General features: G+C 43.8%; 1 protein-coding gene across 2 annotated transcripts in view; it reads left to right on the top strand.

The window, feature by feature from the left end:
• Window positions 1–882: 882 nt before the first annotated feature.
• Window positions 883–15,043, top strand: part of RAP1B (RAP1B, member of RAS oncogene family) — a 113,387-nt gene continuing 99,226 nt past the window's right edge. Inside the window, exon 1 of one of the 2 annotated variants that reach the window (XM_073620080.1) lies at window positions 883–1,068. The gene's annotated coding sequence lies outside the window, so the exon portion shown is untranslated. Of the gene's footprint in view, window positions 1,069–7,642; window positions 7,668–15,043 lie in introns of those variants that run through there. The other variant, XM_073620081.1, reaches the window with a different exon arrangement.

Raw genomic sequence — 15,043 nt, 5'->3', positions numbered from 1 at the left:
TGCTTCTGCTTGATTCCGAGCATGTGTGGAACTGTGTGCGTCGGAATTGTGTACACACGCTCGGAATTTCCGACAATGGATTTTGTTGTCGGAAAATTTGAGGATCAGCTCTCAAACATTTGTTGTCGGAAATTCCGACAACAAATATCCGATGGAGCCTACACAGGGTCGGAATTTTCGTCAACAAGCTCCCATCGAACATTTGTTCTGGGAAATTCCGATCGTGTGTACGCGGCATAAGGGGGAATCCTGCAGACTCTGATATATGGGGGAACTCTGTGCTGGCTGGGTTATATTAACCTGACCTTCATATAAATGGAGAAATGTTTTTTGACTTTTGTTTTACTTAAACACATTGCTAATAGCACTAGCTACACGTTTATAGTTTAAATATTGATATTTGCACTGATTAGCATGAACACGGCCATTTTAGGTACTTTTTTTGCAGTGTCAGTAAAAAAAGCGTCTTTCAGTAAATTTCATGATTGTTGGCCAGTAAAAAAATTGGTGTCATTTGTAAATTTTGGCGTCCTGTCAGTAAATTTCACTTTTGGGGGGGGGAGGTAACACTGGATGTGACGGAAATCCCCCCAATGGGACCCAGGTAACAAAAAAAACACCAAAAACACAAAATTTTATTCAAAACAACAAAAAAAAACTTTTGTCCTCCTATACACGTTTCTGCTTTTGTTCATTTGAGGTGCTCTTTTTTTTTTTTTTTACCTAAACCCCAAAACTCGTTCTTTTAGATCTGAAAGGAAGACAGACATTGCCGGGGGGGAGATGAGAGCTGCAAGCAGCCCCACCCCTCGAGGTGAAAGGGTTAAGTTTGCCGACACTCCCGAGCGCGCTTCCCCGCTCTCTGCCTATGTGGCGCGCACCGGGAGCGCGCGCAGCAAGGGACGGGTCACCTCTCCGTAGCAGAGCCGCGGGGACGCGCACGGGCCAATCGAGACGCGGTGACGTCACGGGGAGAGAGCTGGAGCCTCACCCAGGTTGGGCTGGTGGCGCTGTGTGTCCCGAGCGGAGGAGGACAAGCGGGAGGCGGCGGGGCCCATTGAGGAGAGGGTGAGTGGACTGAGGGGATGCCTGTACACGGGGAGAGCCCGCCGGGGGGAGGTTTGGAGGGGGGGAACAGGGTGGGGAATGGAGGGGCTGGGCCCAGGCACTGTACTATAGAGGCTGCCTGCTGAGGAGATGTCCTCCTTCCCTGGGAACTCTTTGTGGGTGAAGGGAGACACAATGGGTAGACATGACAGGGCTGTGGACATGGAGGGGCTGGGCAGTGGTGGAAGTAATTTTCTGCATACTTGCAGTGTTGGTCATGGCATTGCTCTGTGTGTGTGAGGGAGATAGGAGAGAGCTGAGGGGGCAGCACCTGGGTAGTCCTGTCATCTGCAGTGTGCCTTTGTGACAAGGAACCCTCCTCAGCTGATGCCACCACAGCTCTGTATGGGTGAGGAGCATACCATGTCTGCCTTACAGGGTCAGGGAAGGTGAGCCGGCCAACTTTAGGGCTGGGATGCCAAGCCAGAAACAACAAGCAGCTGTTAATGATGGCTTCTTCCCCCTGCTTGTAGTCTTCCTCTGTTAAAGTTCCTCTAAATGGAAGATGTCTTCTGCAGGAACTGATGCAGGCACCCGAAGCACTGATTGGCTCAGGCAACCCAGCCCTGACACTGGGCTGCTCTGTTAACCGCTTCAGTGCCTGGAGCTCTGTCACTGCATTGGTTGGTATGAACAGAAGGACCAATACCAGCCGATGAGCAACTTTCACTGCAGACTAAATCCACAAAGCTCACGCTCCAGGATAAGCATCTGGATTTAAAGCAAAGAGACAGTTATTGTTAGTTGAGTCTGATGTAAAAATGACAGTCACGTGGTTTAAAGTGGACCTTTAGTCAGAAAATGAATTCCTGCTAGATCACTTCATGCTGGCCCCTTTTGCAGGTATAGCTATGTAAGACATTACATATAAGGGCCTATACTGTTTAATTCTGCAATACACTGTATCACCCTGCTCTGCACATGCTCAGTTGCTCTCATTTTTAGGGACTACTGAGTTTCTAGATGTCAATTTGCTGATGGCCTTAAAGCGGAATTCAATTAGATATTTTTATTAATAAAAAAAACCACAAACATGCCTATACTTGCTCTGTAATGGTTTTGCACAGAGCAGCCCCGGTCCCCCGCTTGAACTGTAGGGCCCTCCTCTTAATCGGGGGCCCCCACGAAAAGCCTCTTTCCCTGGGCATACTCATGTAGGCTTGCTCCCAAGTCCCGCTGCTGCATCCATTGACAGACAGCGGGATCGCCCCCCCCCCCGTCGCAGGATTTTATTGACAATCTGTGCAATGAGGAGAGAGACAGCAGCTGGAGCCGCTGCACTCGTGCACATTGCTGGATTGGCAGAACAGAAGTTTTTTCACCTTAATGCATTAAAGCAGATTCACACTGCTGCAATGACAGTACGGGTTCCCGCATCACATGTCACTCGCCGGCGGTTCACACTGCGCTATGCGAACCGCTGCGAGTGTCAATAGAAAGTTAATGACACCCCCAGATTGGTTCGCATATCGCAGGGCAAACTGTCAATTCGTTTAGGAATCGGATCGCATGGGTGTGAACACTAGGGGTGCACCGAATTGAACTTTTGGTACCGAAAATGAAGGATGCACTAGGCTGAAAACTGATAATGACCGTTTTTAAAAAATATTTATATTTTTATATATAATTGTATTCAACTTTTTAATATCATCAGATTAAATTAATATGAATTTATTGTTGGCCATTATTGGCACCTTTAGTGCAAGAAAGGTCAAGAAAAATGCAGTCTGCAGTCTCTATCCATCTCTTGTATTATGTCTGCAATCTCTTACTTAAATGCACTGCTAATAGTATTGGCAGAATTTCCATTTGGTGCACCTTTAGCAGACATGATACAAGAGATCAATGCAGCCTCGCCAGTGCCTGTCATGTGCAGCCTCGCCGGTGCCCAGCAGCCCCACCACTGTCCGTCATATGCAGCCTGCCTGTGCCCGCATCATCGATGATCTCCGTGTGTTGCGGAGCTGGATTTGAATTGCCCGGGCTGCAGGAACAATGTCCCGCCTCCTGTAATCACGTCACGCTGATTCAATGTCCCACCATTGGAACAGTGTGCCGTCTATCACAGGAGGAGGGACACTGTTACTACAGCTGGGCAATTAAGCTCCGTGACACATGGAGATCAAGGAGAGGAGGAGGAGGAGGAGGGAGTGGAGGACTGGGCACACCAGGATGACACTCCCGCAATGGGCAGCACCCAGGGTGGACCACACCCCCTTTTGGCGTCGGCTGTTTTTTTTTTTTCATTCAGCAGCCGAAATTTTGGTGCACCTCTAGTGCATTTTGGTCCGAATGCGATGCAAATTAAGCCATACAATATGTATAGCTGAATTCGAATTGCAAAGACATCACATTTGATTTGCGCAGTGTGAATCCGCAGTTAAGGTGAAAAACCTTGGGGCTTGAGAACCACTTTAAACTCTCCTATCCTTTACAGCAGTGGTTCTCAACCCTGTCCTCAAGTACCTAGTAACAGGCCATGTTTGCAAGTTTTTCTTTATTTTGCACAGGTGCTTTAAAACAGAGTCAATGGCTTGGTATTTTGGACAGCTATTTTATCTAAGAGAAATTCCCAAAACATGGCCTGTTGTGGGTACTTGAGGGCTGGGCTGAGAACTACTACGTTACAGCCAAGGAAGCTGCTTCTGTTTGATCTGCAACTGCCATGGTGCTGCAAATGTGATCAGTTATGACACCAGCCATTTGATAGTTTGACTGTTTGGTAAGGACACAAGCAAATGTGACAATTGGCAATCCCAACATTCCAGGAATGTAACTGTTTTTTGAAACCATTAAATCTATGTGTTTAGTTCCGCTTTATGATTTACTGCTTTTGAGGGACTCTGGGCTGCAGCAAAATGGCAGCCTCCAGCAAGAAGACTCATGAACAATGCTGGATGCAATTTAGCCCTGGTTCACACCGGTGCGACTTTGAAATCACGCTACTTCAGCGCGATTTCAAAGCCAAACATCAGTGCAGTTTGCACTGCCGATTTCATTGCGACTTCATTTAACAGTCTATGCAAGTCGGAATGAAATCGGTAAAAAGTCATGCAGGAACCTTTTTCATAATCACTGTAACATGAACGGTTCCACTGCCGGCAATGGGGTGCGTCTTGTCTTGCAATTTTGAATGGTCAAATCGCATGACAAGTCCACCGGTGTAAATGGGGGGCTTACAGCACAACCTAATTTTGGAGGCATAATTATTAACCCCTTGCCAACCAGGTCAATTCTGACATTTCTCTCCTACATGTAAAAATCATATATTTTTTATTTTATGTTGCTGGAAAATTACATAGAACCCCCAAACATTCTATATATTTTTTAGCAGAGACCCTGGAGAATACAATGGCGGTCATTGCAACTTTTTATCTTGCACAGTATTTGCGCAGCAATTTTTCAAACGTGTTTTTTTTGGAACATAAACCGTTTCATGCTTTAAAAAAAAAAAAAAAAAAGCTAAAGTTAGCCCCATTTTTTTTTTTTTTTTTTTGCATGATATGAAAGATGAAGTTACGCCGAGTAAATAGATACCTAACATGTCACGCTTCAAAATAGCACACACATGGAATGGTGCCAAACTTCGTTACTTAAAAATTTTCTATTGGTCACCTGTTTAGAGGTAGAGAAGGGCTAGAATTATTGCTCTCGATCTAACGTTCACGGCGACACCTCACACGTGTGGTTTGAACACCGTTTTCATATATGGGCGGGGCTTACGTGTGCGTTTTCTTCTGCGTGCGAGCACACAGGGGCACGTTACTTTTTTTTTTTTTTTTATATTGTTAATTTTACTTTAAATGTTTTAGTTTGACACTTTAAAAAAAAAATTTTTGATCACTTTTATTCCTATTACAAGGAATATAAACATCCCTTGTAATGGGAGTATGGCTTAATCGGTTCTCTTTACAGTGAGATATGGGGTCAATAAAACCCCACATCTCACCTCTTGGCTCGGCAGCTGAAATGATAAAAAAAACGATCTCAGCTTCCCAGCGAAGGCGGCGCCATTTGTTTGAATGCAGAGGCCGGGCGTGACGTCAAAACATAGCGCATGGCCTCCGAACGATCATAGAGACTCTGGCGACCATCTGGTCCGCCGGAAATCTCTATGGTAAACATCCGGGGCCGGCGGATCCGTTCTCCACCATTGGCAGCGGTGAGTCTGTAGAAGCACCTGTAGCTGCAGGCATCATTCAGATATACCCCCACAAAGTCTAGGATGTCATATGACATCCGGCAGTGGTTAATGTGGGATGTATGTTCCTTGCTAAAGAACATTATGTTTTATCAAGTTATGGGTAAAGTTCCGCTTTAAACAAAAGATTCTTCTTTTTTTTTTTTTTAAAGTATTATGAATTTGGCCTTCTGACCGACTTGTCAGAAGAAACATTAGATAGATGTAGAACATCAGATCGTATTTTACAAGGATCCCTTCGATACTTTAGATCTGTTCAATGTAGCAAAGAGAAGTGTGGCTAAATTTTGCCCATTTGAAGAGATTCAGTCATTGGTTTTATAATGTACACTGGTTGTAAAGTACAGTTGCATGTAATTGTTCTTACTTTGCTTTTTTTTTCACATTTGGCTTTTTTTTGTCACACTGGGGGGGGGGAGCAGATACCTGTGTAATACAGGTATTTGCTCCCACTTCCAGGAATAGATCATTGCGGTGACCTACTCCACGTCCGACAGCAGGGATCAGTGGAATCGTGCATGCGCAGTAGGGAACCAGGAAGTGAAGCCGCAAGGCTTCACTTCCTGATTCCCTTACCGAAGATGGCAGCGCCTCCACCTGAGAGCCGAAGGGGAAGGATCGGCTTCGGGTGCCGACATCGCAGGCGCCCAGGACAGGTAAGTGTCCATATATTAAAAGTCAGCAGCTGCAGTATTTGTAGCTGCTGACTTTTTTAATTTTTTTTTTTTTTTCAGCAGAACTCTGCTTTAAAAAAGCGATTTTGCTGTTTTACAGCAGAGCCTGAGACTGGCCATACATTATACAATTTTCCTTTAGATTTACGAAAACAATATAATATGTGGTCCAACTAAACACTTTCAATGTGTATGTAATCAGGAAGGCCTTTGCACTACATCTAAAGGAAATAGAATATGAAATTTGTATAATGTTTGGCCAGCTTAAAGCTGGTCATACACTCCTTCACTTCCTGATGAACCAGCCAAAATTTGCTCAGTGGGTGGCAATGATTGCCACCTCCCTTCAAAAAAAAATAAGTTAAAAAAAAAAAAAATCCTAAGAACTGAATAGAAAATTGTGGGCCAAAACAGTGTCTGCATCCAATCAGATACAGCCACTGCCTGGATAAGTTGACAGCTGGCAAACCACAACAGCCTCGGTGGGAGATTTATCCATCTGCACTATGTAGTGTGGATAGAGGAATCTATTCTATTTTTTTCCCCATTTAGCTTCTGCCCAGCGTGGTACACACTTTAACCGCTTGCCGACTGCTGCACACTGATATATGTCGGCACAATGGCAGCGGTGGGCAAATGGGCGTAATGGGCTTTAATTGGCAGGGCTAGCGGGCGTGTGCGCCTCGTACAACGTAACCATGCCCGCGGGTCGATGGTCCCAAAATAGTGTCAAAAGTGTCTGATGTGTTGCCATAATGTCGCAGTCACGATAAAAATCGCAGATCGCCGCCATTACTAATAAAAAAAAAAAGTAATAAAAATGCCATAAACTATCCCCTATTTTGTAGATGCTATAACTTTTGCCCAAACCAATTAATATACGCTTATTGCGATTTTTTTTTTTTTTTTTTTTTTCCCCCAAAAACATGTAGAAGAATATATATCGGCCTAAGCTGAGGAAAAAAAAATGTTTTTTTTTTTTTATATTGCAGAAGTGATTAAATACAACCAAAACAAAGCTCTATTTGTGGGGAAAAAAGGACGAAAATTTTGTGTAGGTGCAACGTCGCACGACCGCGCAATTGTCAGTTAAAGCGCCGCAATGCCGAATCGCAAAAAGTGCTCTGGTCAGGAAGGGGGTAAAATCTTATGGGGCTGAAGCGGTTAAGGTTATTTTTTTTTTTTTTTTTTTTATGTAACCCAGCAGTCTGAGGAAAAAAGAACAGAGGAGCTCGCTCAGCTATGCAATGATGTGTGGAAATTTCCAGGATCGCTAAAGAGGCTGCCTGTTTATTCCTTTGGAATCGCTCCCTCCCTAGCTGAGGCAGTGAGATGTCGCTCCCATCCCTAGCGATGCAATAGAGGTTCAGCAACGTTCAGGCCAATGACAGCGTGACATCTCGCTGTGTCTGGCTACAGAGGGAGCGATTCCATAGGAACAGACAGGCAGGCTCTTTAGTGATCCTGCCACTAACAATTTGTTTACAGCGGCAGAATCGCCCATCTGACATCAGCCTAAATATTATTTTAGAGAAATGAACGCCACCTAAACTCTGCACAGGAAGAGGTTTCTGTGCAAAAATCCCTCCTCCCCTCTGTGGCCTGCAAAGGGAAGGAAGAAACACTGCACTGCAAAGATATTCTGTTTCTGCTGGTTTTACCAAGAGCTCGAATGGTTGAGAAATGTAAGCAATATTTTCTTAATTTAGTAGTCTTCTCTACATGTTTGTGCAGATTCTGTACCCAGTGTTTACGTATTACCCTATTCTGAGTTTCTAAGAAATCACTAATTTGCTAAATAGAGGGAGGGATAGCCATTGGTAACAATATTGGTTTTAAAAAGATTAATCTCGCTGTTTAATTCATGTTTTTTTTAGTTTGAGGAAATGTGTTTAGTTGTGTTGTCTATTGGTAAAGTAAACCTGTCATAAGTGCAGTATGTGGGCTGCTATTGGTGACTGCCTTGTGAAAATGGTGCCTGACTGAGTGTTATGCCGATCATTTCTTTCTGAGTCACTGATGTGAATCAAATATGACAGAAAAGTCAGGTCAATGACTAAAAAGCATGCAAAAGAAATGCATTGACGTGGAAACCTTGTCTTTCTGCAAATGACCATTAAATCCATTGAACTGCTAGCCATCACCATTTTTTTTTCTGTGATTGTCCCTCTAATTTTGGTGATAGCGTCTCTTTAATTTGAAATGCACTCACCAAAAGTGTAGCTTTGAAAGCATGAGTGATCTGTTGCACAGGGCACTCAACATTGTGCTTCTTCCTAGAAAATGAAGGCTGGTATAAACCTGACTGGTATAAAGAATTCCAATTTTGCTACAGTTTTCTAATGCAGGTTAAAATATGCAAACTTGCTTCCAAATGGTTGTTGTTGCATTGCGTTCCTTAAAGTATAATTCCAGCCTAGACCTACCCTGTCTTAAAAATGTTCCCTCCCCCTCCTAACACCAATGCTGACTAATCTTTGTAATAAAGATGCACACTCACTGGCCACTTTTAGGTACACCTTGCTAGTACCGGGTTGGACCAACTTTTGCCTTCAGAACTGCCTTAATTCTTCATGACATAGATTCAACAAGGTGTTGGAAACATTCCTCAGAGATTTTGGTCAATATTGACATGATAGCATCATGCAGTTGCTGCAGATTTGTTGTCTGCACATCCATGATGCGAATCTCCCGTTCCACCCTCCCAAAGGTGCTCTATTGGATTGAGATCTGGTGACTGTGGAGGCCATTGGAGTACATGGACCTCATTGTCATGTTCAAGAAACCAGTGGTGAGATGATTTGAGCTTTGTGACATGGTAAATTATCCTACTAGAAGTAGCCATCAGAAGATGGGTTCACTGTAGTCATAAAGGGATGGACATGGTCAGCAACAATACTCAGGTAGGCCGTGGCATTTAAACAATGCTCAATTGGTACTAAGGGGCCCAAAGTGTGCCAAGACAATATCCCCCACACCATTACAACACCAACACCAGCCTGATCCATTGATACAAGGCATGATGGATCCATGCTTTCATGTTGTTTATGCCAAATTCTGACCCTACCATCTGAATGTCGCAGCTGAAATTAAGACTCATCAGACCAGGCAACGTTTTTCCAATCTTCTATTGTCCGATTTTGTTGAGCCTGTGCAAATTGTAGCCTCAGTTTCCTGTTCTTAGGAGACAGGAGTGGCACCCGGTGTGGTTTTCTGCTTCAAGGTTCGACGTGTTGTGTCATCAGAGATGGTATTTTACATACCTTGGTTGTAGTGACTAGTAATTTAAGTTACCATTGCCTTTTTATCATCTTGAACCATTCACCTCTGACATCAACAGGGCATTTTCTTCCACACAACTGCCGTTCACTGGATATTTTCTCTTTTTCAGACCATTCTCTGTAAACCCTAGAGATGGTTGTGTGTGAAAATCCCAGCAGATCAGCAGTTTTTGAAATACTCTTTCCAGCCCGTCTGACACCAACAACCATGCCAAATTCAAAGTCACTTAAATTCCCTTTCTTCCCTATTCTGATGCTCGGTTTGAACTTCAGCAAGTTGTCTTCACCACATCTAGATGCCTAAATGCATTGCTGGCATGTGATTGGCTGATTAGCAGTTTGTGTTACCAAGCAATTGAACAGGTGTACCTAATAAAGTGGCCTGTGAGTGCATATTTGCCTGTCTTCAGCCTGTTGCAGTCCGGTCACGTGATCTGGGTCCCCAGTCACAACCAGTGGCGGCTGCAAGGGAGAGCAGGAAATGTCGACAATGGCTGGGACATGGGAGCCTTTGTGTGACGTCATTCCCAGCCATTTTCAAGTGCTCTTCTCTCCTCCGCAGTTGCCATTGGCTAACGCTGAGGATCGCATGCCTGGAGTGGGCTGCAAATAAGTATGTTTATACATCTTCTTTTTTTTTTTTTTTTTTTTTTTTTACATGGGTTAGTCAGCATAGGTGTTCGGAGGAAGGAAGGGACATTTTTAAACCTAGTTGGGTTTAGGCTGGAATTCTACTTTAAGGTTAAGTTCAGACAGATACTAAAATAGTTTGTTTTGCAGGTGTTTCTGACCCCTGCCAAATGCCCTGTGAACATTGGCTGCATTCACACCTGGGAGTTTTGTAGCTTGAAGCTCAGAGATCCTCAACAATTAAATTCCCATTTATTTGCTTTATTTACTTTAAAGTGTGTTGCATTAAGGCTGAAAAAGGTGCAAGTAGTATTTTTTGTAACGTAGCAAAGTACAACAGATGGTAGTATGCTGCCACATGCCCAGCCATGCACACCAGTTGGCAAGGTTGTGCAGATAGCTGTAGCACAATGTTTTTAACAAGCCCTCAAACAAATTAGGCTACTGAAAGTATTATTAAAAAATAATCAAATAATTAAGCATTTAGTATCAAACACATTATACTCACCTGCTCTGTGCAAGACTTTTGCACAGAGCAGCCCTGATCCTCTTCTTGGGTCCCTCGCCGGCGCTCCTGTCCCCTCCCACCTTCCAAGTGCCCCTATAGGAAGCTGCTCAGCCCCACTCCCTCCTTATAGAATTTAATTGACATCTGATGGGTCCTGCTACTGCCTCTCTGTCCTGTGAGCAAAGACAAACCAGCGCAGCTGCGGACATATTTAAAAAATTACCTTTCTTTTTCAATCTTTAGCTCTGTAATTTTCTGTATAATGCAATGCAATATGGCTACCGATTGAAGCCGAATGGCTGCAGCCACCGATTGAGGAAAGTTTTCCAATATGTCCCTTTGACAGAAGATGATCAAACGTTTTTCGGTTCATATTTTGTTGAATCTTGCAGATTTGTCACTTCAGGGAGTGTTGTAATTCAATGTACACCTCCCTGCTTAACAGCTGTTGAGATATAATATACCTTATATTGAAGAAGATTTCAGTGTGTTGCTGTAATTCAATATTGCTCAGGATGTTTGTATTTCATTATGTTGCAAAACTCTGGCAGAGACTGAGCAAAATATTTTTAAGTAATATGAAAGTCTAAACGCTTTTTACCTTAATGCATTCTTTGCATCAAGGTAAAAAAAAACACCCCACTACCTGTCCTACCGTCTCTGCCCCTAAACAGCGCTGCTCACCTCACTTCCCTGTTAGACAGGAGAAACTGAGGGCAGCTAAGCCATAGGCTACTGTTGCCATCAAATTCCTGTGAGGAGGAAGCAGGGGCGTGCCTTTCCAAGGCTTTGTGTGTCTACAAGGAAACATGACTCAGCGTGGGACCCAACAGGGGCACCCACGCACATATGCTTTAGCACCCGGTTTGCTACAGGAGGCACACCAACAAGGGGAGGAGCCTACAGCACCAGCAGGAACTGGTAGAAAAGGACAAAAGCAATGTTTCTATGCAATATTGTTGCAGGTAGGTAAGTGTTAACTTTTTTTTTTTTTTTAACCGCTTTCATCATGCCCAACAATAAAATATTCAATTGTTCATTGTGTGTGTCAAAGATCAAATATGTACTAGGTTCCCTATTCCCATAAGAAAATGAACCCTTTCCTTCCCTGTAACAAAATATATATATATATATATATATATTAATATAATATAATTTTACTTTCATGGTAACAGCAACTTTTTAAAATTCCTAATACTGTGTTGTAAAGCAGCTGCAGCCTCCTCACTGCCTTTAAAGAGGATTGAAACTGTCCCTCTGCTAGCATTGATTTTTTTTTTTTTTTAACAGTATCTATGATACTGTTTTTTTCACTTTGAAGTTGACAGTGTACTAGTTAAAGAGGTTCTAAAGTCAGAAGGTTTTTTTTATCTTAATGCATTCTATGCATTGATTAAAAAAAACACCTGTGTGCAGCAGCCCCCCTAATGCTTACCTGAGCCCCATCTTGATCCAGCGATGTTGCGCAAGAGTCTCCGCTGTCCTGGAGAGAGAGAGAGGGAGCGGGGCCGAGCCGCTGCTATGTTTCTGAATGGTGCCCCCCATTGCAAAGGGGCTTGCTGTAGGGACACTTGGCGGGGGGGGGGTGCAGGAGTTTAATATATACTTATAAGGGCTCTTGCACACAGGCTGACTTGAACCTGTTCTGCATTATTGCCCACATATTTCCCCTGCCCAGATAGCCCAGGTGCAGCATACAGCTTGTCATTGGTATGAATGGCTACGTGCTGCTGTAATCGTGTGTTTTGGGCATTCATCCCTGGGCACATGCGTATGGACTGCTCAGTGCACTGTCCTGTTGCAGCAGCTGTAAACCTGTCATAGTTTTATGGGCTGCTGGTAGCAGGGCTGGATGGTACCGTCCACCTGTATCTAAACAGCGGAGCCCTATGTATTGGGTCTAAACACTTAGGGGTTATTTACTAAAGGCAAATCAACTTTGCACTACAAGTGCACTTGGAAGTGCAGTTGCTTTAGATCTGAGGGGAAGATCTGAAATGAGTGGAAGCTCTGCTGATTTTATCATCCAATCATATACAAGCAAAAATGCTGTTTTTTCATTTTCCTTACATGTCCCCCTCAGATCTACAGCGACTGCACTTCCAAGTGCACTTGTAGTGCAAAGTGGATTTGCCTTTAGTAAATAAACCCCATAGTGTGAATAAAGCACACAGCAGATGCTTTAACAGGTTATAAAAGTATGTGCTGGAGAGCCCCAACCCTACTGGAAAGTGTCAGAGCTTTGCCTATCGGAATAGCCCACATAAGTAAGGTTTTAGAAGCTGATGCATGAATGTGTAGGCACATCTTGGTGCCTGCAACAAATTTTTTCTTTGGTGTGACCGAGTCTCTTTATACTGCTGACCTCCTCCTGAAAATGTGAGTTGCTGACTGTCATGCCAGCTTTTTTTGCCTCAATACTTTGAGTCACTGACCAGTAGGGTTGCACCAATACTAGTATCAGTACTGCTCCAGTGCTTGACCCGATACTTGGGCAGACTCAGATGATTGGTGCGGCGGTAGGGAGGGAGTTACAAGCACCGATCTCCCTGTATAGCTTTTCTGACACCCGCTTCTCCTCCTCTCCCTCCCGCGGCTGTCAGGGAGATCGGTGCTTGTAACTGCCCCCACCGCCGCACTGATCACCTCCAGCTGTCCCCCTCTGTGCTCCCCATGTCCTCCTGTGGGTCCCGATTCATTTCGTCCTCACCGGCTCTCCGTCTCCTCCTCCGGTCCCCCCATGTCCCGAATCTTTCAGAATGGAGAGTGGAGGAAGAAGCCCGTAAATGTCATTTACCAGCTCCGTTCTTTTCCAAATGCACAGTCAGTGATCAATGACTCTGTCCATTTATAACTGAGCATTGTAAGCTGTATTTACGATGCTTCAGTTTATGAATGGAGAGGCGACTCTGTGTCCTGTCCATTCATCTTCAGTGCAGCTGAGGCTGCAGACAAAGGGACTGGGGAATCTCTATCCTCAGTCCCTTTCCCTGTCTTAAAGGGGAGATTTCAGGGGCCTGTTTAGACCCCTGATATCTCACCAAAGCCCCCCCTTGTTGTGTCTTGGGCTGGCCATACACGGTGCAAATTTCTTTCCTGCAACCACGAGTCTTCTCCTGGTGGGGGGTGGAAAGCGTTCAGGGGAAGCCGTCGCAATCGCAAGAGAATCCGGCAGGCTGGTTGTGCCTAAGTTGATTGCTCCATCAGCTTGGTACATTCTGCCTGCCCATTAACTGTTCGAATCTCGGCCAGTTCCTGCTGAACTGGCTGAGATTCGAACTATGGCCTTGCCTTAGATGCTGTCTCCCTCAGACTCTCTTCTCTGTGATGCGGTACCGATCATCTTCCTTGTTGCATGAACTCGCACCCGGAAGGTGAAGGGTGTCAAGGACCTGCCTCATAGGGTGTATCATCAGGCTGTTCTGGACTGACAGAACAATGCTGAAAATACTTTTACTAAGCCACTGTGTGCTGCTGCTGCTTTCTGCAGAATTTAATAATGCCCACTGCCAGATAACGAAGACCGTTTGTGTTACATGACCAAACCAAAGCCATAGAAATTTTTACGCACGCATATGCATTTTTTTTTTTTTTTAATGAAGCTGTGGAAAAGGAACAAGAGCTTTTTTTTTTTTTTTTTTTTATTTTGCAACGTTTGGGCATTGAATTTTTTAAATGTTATTTTGTATCTGATATTGTACTTTTATTGTACAAGCTGCCAAGATATATATAATGTATAATATATATATTTTGTAATTGGGCTTTAAAACAAGTCAGCAATGGCTATTGTCATATTTAAATTACAAGTTCCCTTATTCCTTTAGAGGGAATGCAATCCAAAAAAGAGAACCATGAAGTTCAGCTCACTGATATGGTAGGACCAGGGGTGGGGTGAGCTGAAGAGGAACTATAGTCCTATGAGTGACTATAGTAATATGAGTGAAGAGCCACGTTTAATGTATCTTAAATTATCTTTTAGTTAATGTTTGCAAAACTTTTTATGTTATATAATCATTGATGCATCTGATAGCAACCATATTTGCTCATTGCATCTGCGGGCTCCGCTACCTGTTTAGTAGTGCAGGCAGTGATTGTGCCTTACTAATCCTCTTATGTGCAAATCTACCTAACAGGATCTGTCTGATTGCAAATAAGACTTTGCAGTCGCTTCACACTGCTCCTAGTAGCCAAGTTCATTGACCGTGGCAGTCTAGTCTTTAGTTTTCATGAACTTGAGGCAAGAAATAAAAAAAATAATTTAAAGAAAATGTGCCATAATAAATACTAACATGAGCCTTATCAATTTGTGTGGTGTGTGATTTTTAGTAGAGTAAACATGTGAGACTGGAAATATATATACTGTCATTGCTGAGCTGGTTTTTAAAGAGACAACATCCCCATAGCTGTCCAACCTCACCCTCACCCTAACTTTAGTAACTAGTGAGTCACTGACTTGGGATAAGCCTGCAGCTATTGAAATTTGAAAAGTCTGAGCTCCTACCCTGCATACTTGTTCTAAGTCTGTGACTTGCTAGGTAGATAAAAAGCAGAATTGGGTTGGCCCAGACACTGCCTTTTTAAAAGTGAGTGTGAAGGAGGGAGGGGTGTCCCTTCCCTTCAATCAGGTGTCAGAGTGCTCCCC

The sequence above is a fragment of the Aquarana catesbeiana genome, linkage group LG03 (assembly GCF_042186555.1).
Source record: "Aquarana catesbeiana isolate 2022-GZ linkage group LG03, ASM4218655v1, whole genome shotgun sequence".
Lineage (NCBI taxonomy): Eukaryota > Metazoa > Chordata > Amphibia > Anura > Ranidae > Aquarana > Aquarana catesbeiana.
The sequence above is the reverse complement of the archived record's forward strand: the minus strand, read 5'-3'. Positions and strand labels throughout refer to the sequence as shown.